This window comes from Coloeus monedula, assembly GCF_965178545.1.
Source record: "Coloeus monedula genome assembly, chromosome: 1".
In the NCBI taxonomy this organism is placed as follows: domain Eukaryota; kingdom Metazoa; phylum Chordata; class Aves; order Passeriformes; family Corvidae; genus Coloeus; species Coloeus monedula.
Genome location: NC_138781.1, coordinates 151118159 through 151132719, shown reverse-complemented (window position 1 = coordinate 151132719; position 14561 = coordinate 151118159).

Here is a 14561-nt window from a genome sequence, read left to right as displayed (position 1 = left end):
CTCTTTAAAAACAGTTGGCTACAGTAAGGACTGATATCCTCCTGGAAGGTATTTATTTTAAAGTGTTTGGCAATTCTCAAAATAGACTGGCAGTAATTCAGTTCCAAAAGGTTTATAATACCTTGAAATTCAGTTTAGTCAAGGAGACTTCCAAACACAGGTTCATTAGAACTGCAGCAAGAGTACAGCTTACTAAATGAAGTAAACACAAGAGTTAATGAAGGCTCTCAAATGTTGGTGAAATGTTCAAATCTTTATAGGATTGTCAAATTTTGAATATTACTGGCAGACCAGCTTTCTACTTCTGAAGTTTAAACAATGACTACAATAAAATTTTCATTGTTTTGCAGGCTGACAGAACTCTGCAAATAGTTTCTGCTGATTAAGTCTATTTTCTCTGATACTTGTACCAGAAATCTTTTATGTACTCAAGAGGCTCTCAAAATGTTATTTCTAGTTGGAAATGGAGATTAAAAATGTCACTCAACAGCAGCAACAACAGAAGCTATTGCATTGTCTGGATGGTACAGATTATTGCTAATGGAATACAGCAGGCAAACTTTCACAGTATGATCAGTGCATTTTGTGTGGTGGAAATGAAAAACAACGCTGCTCTTGTTCAATAGCTATTCTTTTGGAAAGACTTGTCTGTTTATTAAGCGGAAAATTGCCAAGTAGAAATACCAGTAACATTGAGTAGATGACTTTTAAAGTTTTATTCCACACAGTTTTACAGACTCATCAGACTCAAAAGTGTCCTTTAATGCAGAAGAGAGACATAATCGTCTTCACTGCTGAAATTACTGCTCTTTGCTGAACAGCAAGGGAGCAGGTATGGTCATCGGTCACTCAACTGACAACGTGATGGCTGGACAACACAAATGCCACTTTCTGGCCCTTCCATCAAGAAGATCAAGATGGTTCATGATCTTTTTGTCTGTGTGTGTTTTTCCCAGTGATAGCAATGATTAGAAACAGAGTCATATTTCTAAGGTTGATTGGACATGAATCTATTGCCACTAAAATATAATAGACTCAACATATGTACAGCAAGCCTGAAACCAATGCTGTGTAGGGCTGTCTTTTCTCACCAAACTGAGTGTATGGAAAAAGGGGAGAATCAAAAGAGACAGATTAAAAACCACATTGCTCAAAAGGTTGATTCAATACTCACTCTACCGTTTACTCAAAAAAATGTTTCAAAGTCACTATCAGACAATTAATATTTTTGTCCATTTTTTTGACCTTGTCCTAGTTTGTGCAGCTGCTGAAAATCCTTCAAAAGTAACTTAAAGTGTGTTTTTGACATGATTATGCTCTCTGATGCTTGAACACAAAGGAATGATCCTCACGTTCATACTTGTGTTTTCGGATGCTGAGATGCAGTTTTGTTATTCCTTCCTTGCTAATACTTTTTTTGCTGAAGCACAGAAAGCTCCTCACTGAGAGCCTAAGCATTAACATCCCATGTGCAAGGAAGAGGAGCCTCTGGGGCCAAGGAAGTTCTTTCCCTACCATTTTGCTCCATAGTGGGATTCAGCTCCCAAAATATTTTAGTCCTTTGTGTTCCTCCCTGTCTAAACACCTGGTGTTACTGTGGATGTTCTAAAGTGTCTGAGACATGCACAGGGCTGGCAGCTGTGATGCCAAATGCATGGGAGACCAGTGCCTTTCTGAGGATTTGGTAGGAAACCAAATGGGATAACACAGGGCTTCTAAAATGAAAGCAAAATCTAGTATTTTAGATCTTACTATTCATCCTGAACTCTTCTTTCATTCCCTTTTCATCCATTTACAGGTATGCATTTGAATGTGTTAACTTTAGTACAGCTAAAGGACCAGGGGGTTGTAGCATACCAGATATTATCAGTCAGAGCAGTTAATATTCAAAATCTTTGGATGCTGTGCTAGTCTGTAACATCTTTTGGAATCTTTAAGTCTCTTTTTTCTTCTCAGTAAGCATTCACCCCAGAGGAAACTGGGGAGAAGACTACTTAGCTCTGCTCAAAATAACTTAATTTCTTAAGTCTCCAGCACATCTTAGATGCTATTTTTGTTCCCCCAGAAGTAAACAGCACTATCGTAGCTCAGTAGGCTAGAGCACAGTGCTAACAATGCCAAGATTGCAGGTTCATTCCCAGTATGGGTCATTTGCTTAAAAGTTAGACTTGATCCTGGTGGGGCCCTTCCAACTCAGAATGATTGGTGATTCTCTCTCTTCCTATGTGAAAGTGCCACAGGGACATTTTTCTATCTCCCTAGTTGAAGAGGAATTATATTCCTCTCATTATATCATTGTCATTGTGGTTTCTTTGCTCTTTGCTTTTAATATGTGAACTTTCCATGTTTCTTATATTTTAAATCTTCATTTTATTCTGGTTCTAGCTGCTTGTGATTAACATCAAAAGAAGAGAAGATGACAGAGAATTTCTAAGTGAGTGTAACAGATTTCTAAACTCTAGCAAAGTTCTGGTTCCAGTTTCTTTTTAATGCATAAAATAATAAAAAGATGAAATACTATTTTTTTTCTTTTTGCATATTTAACCTTTAAAAATTCAAAATGCATTGTAAAGGAAACAGAATAATAATCCAAAAACTACCAGAAACAGCCAGATTCAAATACTTGTCACACCCTTGCATCAAATTAGTTTTTTGATAGATTGGTTGCACCCTCTGAAACCTATCTACATCCCACTAAGACCAACATCACACAGGCTGCAAACACTGTGGATTAACAACATCAGCAGAAACAGAGTGTGGAAAATGTCTTTATTGATGTCAGCTAAATTGTTGCATGCTTTGAATAAAACCACTCCTGCCTTACAGTGGCAGGAAAATAAGATCGGATCCTCAAAGATCTCAGAAAGAAACTTTCTGTTGGTTTGCAGAAGGCCCGAAAGAGTTGTGTTTCCATAGTAACTACAAATGTTTTCTGTGGGTTTTAAGCCATTCCTCCCTTGCCTCAGGACTCTCTCATATCTGCTCACATACACCTAGGTACCAGGATGCAATATCCCAAGCTTTAGAGAGAAAAGATATAGCATTCAGGCAAACTGAGATTATTCTTGTCTTGCTCCAAACAAATGTGCAAGCCACCCATGACCTTGCAGCATGGCAGTCACAGAGCCTGACTCTTGTGGGGTGGTTACAACAGAGGCAATGGACACCATCAATAGAAAGAACTTATAAAATCAGCCACAGAGGTTGGATGAAGCACTGAAATGACTCAGGGCTTTTCTCATCATGGACAGAGAATATGAAAGTCAGCCCCTCACAGATTAAATAATAAAAGTAAAATCAAATCATTGGCACAGAAGAAAACTTGGAAAACAAAATTTCAGATTACACTTTCAAGAAAGGCAGGATTTGGTCTCTTGGGATATTTTTAATTCATGTACTTGCTTTAAAAAGCACATAGCCTGTAAAGGTGTTAATTCAATATAACACATTCTGTCTCATGAGATTTATTTAAGTGAAAATGTCATGCTGGTTACATTCAAAATAAGATTTAATTATAACATATTTTTCAAAAAAAATTGTTAGATCACTTTGATGTTGTCTCAACTACAGGCCTCTGTAAAATATGTTGTTAGATTTCTGTATTTTGGATTTTCACAGACCATTATGGCCTATGCATATGTGCAAACCTACCTCCTTATAATTGCACTGAGAAAAGATGTGTGCAGTAAAGCTAAAGAGAGAATCCAACCACCACCCAGGGATGCTTAGAATTTCAAAATAAAGAGTATTTGTGCTCTGACCCAAAAGGAAGGGCGAGATTGTGATTATGAAAAAAACCCCTATGGTGTCTCCTTCTCATACGTGACCCACCAGAAACCCAAAAGAATATAATATAAAGAATATAATATAAAATTTATGCTAATTAGGTAACAGAAGCAGGGACCTGATGAAGATTGACAGCCTAATAGCTCAAACTTTGGTCATTCAATGAGAAACTTCTCCATTCAGGAATAATCACCTTTCATTCCCCACACAATTAGTGGAAAGAAGGTGGCAATTCATCCATCATAAAATTTAAGTCCCAGTGTGCCTATTTTAAGCTGAAAATATATCAAAACTTTTTTGCTACCTTGCTGTGGCTGGCATGGACTTTGTGATAAATCATAAGAGAGAAAGGACTTTGCAAGTTTGTCATGCATTCTGTTTAACTTTATCTCATATATTTAGGAAATAAAAGTAAACTGAAGGTATTTGCTCCCTGTAATGGTCAGTGGAAAAGAGATATGAACCCGAATATTCTTCTTGTACAAGAGACTTTATGTTTGGTATTGCCAACCAGCTGGAAAAGCAGAATATCCACTTCCCTCACTATTTGTCTGCTTTTATTAGATCCATCAAAGACATGATTGTCGGAGTCCCTCCCCCCGTGCCGTGTAGCCCTGGGAGAGGGGCCTTGAGGGGAGGCACGGGGTTTCCCTGCCCCTGGTCAGCCTCGTTCCCCATTGGTTGTTTTGTGTTCCCCTGTGCGGGCAAGGACCCTCGGGTCCCATGATTGAGCAGTTCCTCGGCAGAGCTCTGGCCATGAGGCTGGAGAAATAAACATCTCTGAAACATCTACCAATAATCTGTCCATATATATTTCTTTTCCATAGACCTCGTTGTCTGTTACATCATGTTACAGTATCCCCACTGTAACACATGATAATGATTTTTTAATGACAAGGGGAAAAAGTTTTACCTGTGATTTCGGAAGAAAATATTGTGAAAGAAAAATGAAGAAAAAATGTAATAAACAAAACAAAAAAAGGCCCAAAACACCCACAAACCCATCATCTTTCCTTTTCAGGAGATCAAGGAGCTCCTACCTTTTGACCTGTATGTGTCTGATCAATGTCCCACTTTCCTGCAATGTAACATGCAGAGTAGGGTGGGTTTTTTCTGTACAAAATGAACTTGTGCAAATGAATATCTGTAGTCCACCGATCTGGGTGAGACCATCAAGGACCTCGAGACCCGTCCACATGGCTACAAGTTACCCAAAGTCTTTGTGATTCTGGTTACAGGAAAACATTTTCTTACCTCAAGATGAGAACACTGTTTAACATGTGAGTGAGACAGCACTAACATTGGAAAGCTTCTGGCTGTCACTGATGCACCAAACTATTCTGCCCAGGTGTCATGGGTTAGCAAGCATAGTCTCGGAAGTGATGTTCTTGCAAAGGGGTGCTTTCAGCTTCCTCTGTGACTTGACAGAACCTATCAGCTGGCCAGTTTGAATATGGACAATTCTTTAAGCCACTTAAAATTGTGACTGCCTCTGTGATCCACACTAAAGAATAGACAAACCCCGGGCAGAGCTCTCTCTCGTTTCCGGCGCTGGCACAGGTGGCTGCGGGCCCTGTGCGGGGCCGGCAGGCCCAGCCCAGGCCCTGCTTGGGCCAGGCCGGGCCGGGCCACGGCCATCCTGGGGCCAGTGGGCCCTGTTCCACCTGTGGAACCCCCCCCCCCCAGAGCCCTGCTGTGGGCAGCTGGAGCAGCCCGGCTCCCCCTCTCCAGTGCAGCCAAGATTCAGCTGAAGCTGCACCGCTGTCCAGCAAAGGATCATGTGACCAACAGCAATAAGTGAAATTCCAGCTGCAAGGCCTAGGTGAGATTAACCCTTTTATTGCTGTGAAGAGATGAAAACCTGAGGAAAGAGAAAGAGGAGATGCTTAAAGCTGAAATTCTGTTGCAAAGCTGTGAGGTATCAGAGTACCCATTGTAATTTCATGAAGGCATGGGGGGTGGAGTGTTCAACTTGTACTTGTGAGCAAAAGCTCCTGCACTTAGATAGGCAGATGCTGAAGCAGCTGTAATTTCATGAGAAGTTTGAACAGGGAGAGATGGAAGCGATGAGGACTCCAAATGGAAAAGGAGAAGATCTCAGTTCCTAGAGATGCTCCCAGAGATAGTCCTAGAGATGAAGATGAGGAGGACCCTTTGCTCCCAGGGAAGGAGAAGGGCCTCTATTCTTAGAGATGAAATGCTCCCAGAGATGGGTGAAGAGAACTTTTGTTTCTGAACGGCTCAACCTTAAAATTGTACCCCGGTAAGTCAAGAATGGACCCTCGAAAGCAGTTGTGGGAAAAGCTGCAAGTCGGGGGAAGGGACTCACATGCGAGCAGAGAACCAACCCGGGCAGCTTTCTCGTGATAATGTTTTCATAGCATGGGCAAGAGAGACTCATCTTCCTAAATGGACTGAACAAGGTTATTATGGAAGTGGGTAAACAGACTGAACACCTCAAGGGTTGTCTTTTTTACATTGTCAGTGGGAGAAGGGAGAAAGGTGGGGGAGGAGAAGTGTTCTGAAGGTGTGGTATGATTTTTTTTTTCTTCTTTTAGGTCTGTTAATAAACTTTATATTCTTTCAAGTTTGGTGCCTGCTCTGCTTTTCTCCTAATTCTTATCTCACAGAAGGTAAATAGTAATGAGTACTTTGGACCAACCCACTACACCAGGGGACTTTCCCCAGTGGCAGCTAATCTCTGACCTTTCAGAAGAAAACCAATTTTCTCTGTCTCCCAAAAGCAAGGTTAGACATCAAGCAAGAAAATAATATTTCTTTCCACTGCCTACAGGCAACAGTAAAGCTGGGAAGCATTCAGTGAACTAATTAAATACTGCTATGAACAGAGCATAACAAACTCACCATGTTTTGTCTCCTTTCATCCCCCTTAATAGGAAGCCAAACAAATTATCTTCTCCTGATAATGTATGGTTTAATTTCAAGCTCCTATCTCATCCTCTTCCTATCTTACAATCTCCCCTTGAACAAATCATACTCCAAGTTACCATGATTTAATCTCTTCTGGTGAAATAATTCAACTTCATAATCTCCATGACTATCTGGGACCTTCTTACAGAACTTCCCTTCCTGTTAGAGCCCTTCTGATTATCAGTTTAGAGAGTTTCATTCCTAGAACATAGTTCTCTGACTTTACTTCTTCCTATTATTAGACCCAGATTTAAGCATCTCAGTTTCTGTCATCATTTTTCCAGGTTCCCCAAACTGTCCTCTTTTAATCCATTTAAAAATAGATTCCTGATTTCCATAACTATTTGTCCCTGTTCAATTTGTTATTCTCTTTTTTATTATAGGTGAGAAAAAGTGCAGCTTTAGAAGTGACAGATAAGCTTTAGACAAACCTGCCTTATGGAATTAATTGAACCCTGGATGAGACACATGGTGCCAGAATAAATGAAAGTCTTAATGGGTGCACGCAGGTTTAAACTTCAGGATATTATGGTCTGTGCTCTCTGTAAATCCATACAAAAGAATTATTTCAGCAAGACTCATCTGAAGATTTTGTAGGAAACACATTCTAGAAAGACAGAAATATTGATGGATTCTAACAGTAAATCTAGTGACATCCCACAGGGCTATGTGGCTGTGCCAGGTGTCACCAGCCTTCAGACATCCTCTCACTTGGCCTCTGCAGATTACGGTGTAAGAGCTGATGCTGCTGACATTTATCACTTCTGGTTACTTTTGCCATTAAGCTGCTTCTTCTTTTGTTAGCTCCTTAAAAAGAAGAGGAAATTAGCTATAGCAGTTGCAGCTGCCCCTGTGCAGCTTTACATTTGAAGCTTTTGAACATGTTCTACAATTTCCAGCCCAACATGTTTGCTGTTTTGAGACAGCTTAGCTGAAAGGAGTGTTAAGAGCTGATGCTTTGACACCTTGTTGCAACAGATTGCAAAGATAGCTGCTGTCAGCTAAACAGGGAAATTATTACAATTTAATATTAGTTACATGAGGGGAAAGTTTGGCATTAGAAATGCAAATTATTCTTTTCAACAGGAACATATGGAGAAACAGTGTCAGGTCTCTTACTAACTTCACACATAAAAAACCCAGAAGTTTATTTGCCACAGAAATCCAGCACTGATGTTCCCTGTTCATTCTGTGCTGGGCGAGGTAATAAAGTCAGGAGCACATGCCCAGTATATCTTTAGGTTTCAATAGGACAGAAGAGGAGCTCTCCACAAGTACTCTTCTGCTGTGTTTAGAAATCTTCTTCTCCATTTTGTGTACCTTTGCATTTCCCCCCCAGAATTTAACAGATAGTTTCTAGTGACACCCAGCATCTATAGAAGGTTTGTCAAAAATTTCTGTTTCACCTAAGTAACTTTCTGCTCCCTATCTCATTCAAAGACCAGTGGTGGCAAAAATACTTACAGAGAAGAGAGGTTAAAGGTGGACGTTTTCTATTTCGGTCAAAGCAACAAAAGAAATCTCTAAGGCAGTGCTAGTACTTCCTACTTGCAGGGTCTTGTGTTTTGCTTCTGGCTGCTAATGGCCGCATTTGACAAAAGAGGATGGTGCACAGCAGTGAGTAAGGCATTTTAAGGAAAAATGCCCAACTCTGTACTTTTGCCCTTGCATTTCTGAAGAAAGTGCAGATGACCAAAATACTTCTAACACTTTCCAATTCACACTCCAATTTCTCTGTCTTTGTAACAAAACTGGTGCATAGGGCAGCAATATGGTGTACCTTTGCTGCTCAGGAAGATAGTCTGACCCATCTTTGCTCAAGGAAGTTAAATTTTCCCCTAAAGAAAGCTATCATAATAGCAACAGCCTTGCACAGTGCTTTCACACAGTTTTTACCAAATTGTTCCTTCTCCCACAGGTTATTATTCGGTTCTACCTGTGCAGAATAGAAAGTGCTGCTCTACCCATTAGTAGGTAAAAGGCCATGGGGTGGGTAACAACTCCCTCTGGAAGTCTGAAGGCTGACAGCAAACAAAGACAGTTTCCTGTTGTTTCCAGAAATGCCACAAACCCAGAGGGTTACCATTCACATTGGAAGAGCAGGAATGAATAACAGAAATAAAAGAAACAAGGGAGATTTCAACAGAAACCGCAGGGAATATTCTGTGTGTCAAAAATTAGTTGAAATAAGGGTGATTGTCCACTTGCAGTGTAGCACCAATTATAGGTAGCATTTCTGGACCATCTTTCATTGCAAATTACTGAGCAAAGCTATTATGCAAGCAAGAGTTAAATGGTGCAGAAATGTGCATTTGTGATCTGCTATGTTTTCTATCTAGGGAAAGCTTTTTTTAATGAAAAAATCTGAATATTGCAGGTGGTAGTTGGGGGCTGCTTCCTGTTGTCAAGAAATACATTTCTATAATGAAAGCTTCCAGTGATTTTTTTTTTTATATTAAATCAGACGAGGAAAGAAAGATGGCATTTGATGATAGGCTAAAAGCTGCTACTCCAAATAGCTCAATGGATTTGCCTGAGTAAAAATAAAGTAAAAAAAAAAGCTCCATACTTGGCCCACATTTACACCCTCACTTTATCATATGCTTTTTGTGTGCTTCATTGGAAAGGTGGTTTTGGTCTACTTAGTCGTTGATCTTACTTTAAGTGCTTCTTAGCATTATGGTGGATGTCTGCCCAGCAGCCACTCTAAAACACTGCAAATCAAGCAGCAGTTTGTTATTTGTGTGCATTAAGATGGGTCATGCTCAATCTGGCATGCAATGGAGGAGTAACCAGTGATAAATGTGTAATGCAAACAGTCTAGCATTAATGGCAGGAGAGAGAAGGAGAGAAATAAGAGAGCAGACTCCTATCACAGTGGGCTAGAGCCATAATCCATGGTGCTAGATAATCTTTTGGCTATTCCATCTCATCTGAATGTAGGTAATTTTTTCAGATAACAGGGACATGAAGTGTTTTATAATTAGTTAGGTGTCATGACTTAAATAGCCCCATTCCTCAGTTGTATGGCTAATGAAGCTAATTACTGCCCTTCCTTTTGTACCCAGTTGAGGGTGGCAGCAATGATTTCAGCCCAAGACCTGATGGTGAGACCCTCACACTGAGGCTATCTGACTGATGTGGTCTTTACAGGAATGACAGGTTTTTGAAATAAAATGAAAGATGTTGTAGGTGTCTGTCCTTTTCACGGTTTTTATCAACAGTAAATGGTCAAACATTACAGCTGTACTTATATTCCTATGAATAAATTGTCAAGTAAGTGTGTCTCCACAGGCCTGATGGAAAGAATACTGAAAGGAAAGAATTTTCCACTCTAGCCAGTAGTTCTTTAGATCAAGCACTTTTGTTTTACAGAGTGCAACAGTGTTTTACAGATCCTCAAAACTACCTTTTAAAAAAAACCAAAACAAACAAATACACCCCCCCAAAAAAAAAAAAAAACCCAAAACAAAAAAAAAAACCCTTGAAAAATTTGAGCAGTTTTCACATGGAGAGAAGCCATTGGGAGATATGTTACTGTTAATCCATTTTTAAGCAAATTCAGAGATTAATGTTGTCGTTGGGATTTAAATGGAATTTAGATTATTTGTAGTGTCTGCAATGGATGCAGACACTGTGCCTCCACATGCCTTTTTTGTGAACCTTACATGGACACAGCTGGGAGATAGGCCCCAAGGGGCACAGGGAAGTAGTAAAGTTGTGTGCTTAGTGTTTTTTGGTGGCTAACCCTTGATGCCTCTGTGTGTTGGAAGTACCAGGGGCAATCACAGCTGCAGTGATCAGTGAGATCCCTGTGCCTACCAACAGGCAGCATGGGTGGCTGGCCCTGCTCTGCAGGGATGGACATGGATTCAAATCCATAGGAGTGTAGCAGAAAGTAGCTTTGGATTTTAGAACAAAAACATTATAGGAAAAAGGCTCTGTGACATAATAACACTGCCTCCTAATGTGTTTCTTTCTCATTCATCCTGAGAAAGAAACACCAAAGTCCTTCAGATATTTTCAGAGGAAGAACTGTTTTCTGAAGCCTGGAGAGAAAAAGAAATTAAATGCTAGACTTGTGGTGGTTGCCTAGGCCTGAGGAATATTTTTCTGCTGTTTGTGTTACATTTTGAAGTGAATAGTGCCCTTGCCTCATCCTCCTGTTCTCTACCAGTTTGTTGCTATTGCCTGAATCACAGTCATCAAATCCTTGTAGGAATTTCACCCTCAGAGAAGATTGTAAGGTGAAATTCCTTTATGTTTCTGAAGGACTTTGAAATACCCAAAATGAAAGTCCCAATGAAGCACAACATTACCTTCTCCTTGGGGCAAGGTAAAAACTGGGGTCATCTGCAGCTGATGAAGAATCTCACAGCTTTTAAATGGAGAAATACCAGCACCAAGGAAAGGGTACATACTCAGGTCTGCAAAGTTGTCATTCAGCTCCTACGGTTCCTGATTTTTATTATGTGGAACAAGTCCACATGATGAAGTTCATTCTGGGGAAGCATCTTTCTGCATTCCCATTTATGTCCCAGATTTTATGTCGAGGTTTTACATTTGGCATTGCAATAGTTCCTTGTTGAAAAGGAGAGATGCTTGGAAATGCATGCCCTAAGAATCTCTCCTTGGAAAGCAGAGATGCTTAGGGCTGCTTGGAAACCATTTGTGCAACCTGCGTAAATTATGGCAGTGTAGTATAAATTGAGACTTTGGGCTCTTGGCCTTTTGAAGAAGATCTCAGATTTCTTTCAAAGATGTGGCCTGCATCCTCTGCAGCTATTTATCCTCACTCTTTAGCACGTTCTGAGAGAAGTAGCCTAGTGGAATGACACTAGAAGTATGTTCCATTATAGCTGCATATATTAAAAATAATTTGGAAACCCTCACATGCCATTAAATGCTTCTGCAGCTTCTGGAAGAGTTCAGGCTCTCTGGTGGAAGCAGGTTGACCTGTTTCTACTGCTTTCATGTGAGGAGTATGAGCCCCATGCAAATGGGAGCTCAGATCATCTAATTGCTAGTGCTGGACCTGCTTGTTCTCCTTCTCTGTGCTACTGTCCTAGCAGCACCAGTTACGACTTTTTAAAATGATCTCATATTCAGAAAAGAAAAAAAAAAGTCTTGCTTATGGGAGTTCCTATGATTAGTTCTGGAAAACATCAATTCAATTATGTCTCAGTGGTTTAGACTCAAGTTCCCCTTGCTGTATAATTGATGTAATTTGCTTTAGGACTCTATTTTTAACTTTAAGATTCACTCTTAAAGGGCTGCAAGAGAAAATTTAATGATATATGCATTATAAAATGCTTTAAACAGTGAGAAAAAAGAGCACATTATCTTTCTTAGACCACCTCTTTTTGAACTACAAGATCCCTACTTCTCATTTACAATAAAGTCCTTTTATATTCCTCTAGCTGTGTCAACAAAACATGACTTGTGTATGAATTACATTTATATTATTTTTAGTACAAATAAATACAAATATCCAAATTTTCCTCCTTTCCTGGGCTTTAAGTTAGACACATTCATGCTGATATCAGTCCAATTTTTTGTTTATAGAGAGGACTAAAGATAGCCAGACCCTATAACTTATCTGCTGTTTAGTCTAAGAAAGGTCATCAGCACTCAGTCATTAAAATACAGTACAATGTGATCTGCCCAGCACATTGCTAACTGATAAAATGTCAATGATTTAGTTCCCACAAGAGCAATGAGCACCATATGTTTTCATCTCATTGTCTGTATAACTGTGCTGAAAAATAACAATATTTCCTTTCTGTTTGGGCATATAAGCATAAAGTTATATTTTTCTAGTTCAAACTTCCAGACCCAGTCCTATCCAGAAGTGAACAGATACATAAAAATGAATGGGCTCTGTTACAAATCTCAGAGTTTCTCCGTGTTAGAAAAGGGAGGGGAAGCAGATATATATTGATACAAATATTATCTCTCCATTTCAGTAGTTTTCTAGATGTTGCAACTTCAGAAGTTCTTGTCAGAGTGCAGGGGTGGGTATATATGAAGCAGTGAACTGGACTATTTACCATGTGTATTATTTTGATGAAGGAAGATGGACCACTTAGAGAGAAGGTGCCTGTTTCCTTACAAAACCAACAAAATTGCATGAACTGATAAGTCATTCCACAGGTTCACCTTGTTCATTTTAGAGCTAAGGGGAAATGTCTGACCTGCTGGTGGGGGCTGTCACCATAGAGCCACTTCATTGGGCTGTAGATGGAAAATACTCCGTTAATTCAGACTCAGTAGTCAAGATATGAAACAGAAAGTTGATTTCCCCTAATAATAATCAGCTCATTTTCCTAGAAATGGACTATTTACACATGGTCCACTGCCAATGTATTGCACTGATAATTTTGGAGAAGTCCAAGACACGAAGAGAAAGTTCTTCTATTAAAATTTCATGTGCTATTTTCAGCAGAGGTGAGGAAAGAATGGTAAAGCTGCAGGCAGCTGCAGTGTCCAAGACTGCAAGAGAAAACTGAGAGGAGAGACTCATTTGTTTGGATACTGACAAATCTAGGTGTCCCATTAATGTGGAATCGGATATGGAGAGAGGGTTTTTTTTAAAAATAAGGGCATTTTATCATTTTCATTATTAATAGGAGTACTTTAAAGAATAGACTGACTGCAGTTAAGAAATTTCCCAAGTATCTCTGCATGTTTTAAGTCTTCACCATATTTTTGTTTAGGCAGCTTCACTGAAGACTGCACTGGCCCTTTGAAGAAGCACGTACAAGAGACCATGGAGAATGATTAGGAGGTCAGGATTGGGTAGGGTGACTTTGAAGGTTGATACTCCAGTGACAGCTGCCAGAAAGTTGATCTAAGCTTACACACAAGTTCTAGTGTCACTGGTATGAGAGGCAGCTTGGAAGTACATGAAATCCAGAGAACTGGCTCCATTCACAGTAAGGCACTGGGCACAGAGTGGTGCTTGGCCAGACTATGGCACACACATTGAGACATTTTTTGGGGCAGGATCAAGGACACTGGTAATTGGAAAAAATAACTGAAGCCTTTAGTCAGTTGATTAAATATTAAATAGACCAAATACTTTGTTGCTCTGTGTGTTCTAATTCCAGTGAACACATTTTAACAATTTTGGAATGAAGCATTGTTTTACTCATGGAGCACAATAATTTTGGAGTAAAGTAGTTGAATACACGCCTACTGTTTTGGATGGCTGATCCTTGCTTTTGATACTCTTTTCCTACTCAGTAAGTACTTACTGTATAGAATCTGTCTTCAGATGACTGGGACTGGGAAAAAGGAAAACTAGTGCATCTGTCTGTGTAACCAGATTAGAGTTTTAATTAAACTTTTCAAGTGAAAAAAGCATTAAGCCTTTATCTATGATTTCCATTCTTAAGCATTATCCTAGTTATTTATATTCTTTAACTGTACTTTTCAGGAAAATTAAGCTTACAGTCAAATAGGACGAATTATTTTCCATAAGGAAGAATCCTTATTGATACTATAAAATGCAATAATGTAGTCCTGAATGCAAATGCAGTTTCTTAGAGAAATTTTTTCACAATCAAGTTTTATGTCCTCTTGGTGTAGTTGACATTTTAGAAGTGTTTCATAAAGCAAGATTTGCATGAAGTCAGTAATAGGCATAATCCCACAACTACTTTCTCGTGTGCTAATTTCTAGCCAAGTACTTGGGCATCTTTACAAAGCATGGTAAAATAAAATTCAAATTATTTAATGAGGAATATAATGAGTTCTGGCTGCTAGTTGGAATTTTGAAATAATGAATTGACTTTAGAAAACATACTAAATATTGAAATTACCTAAATGACAAAGCTTACCTA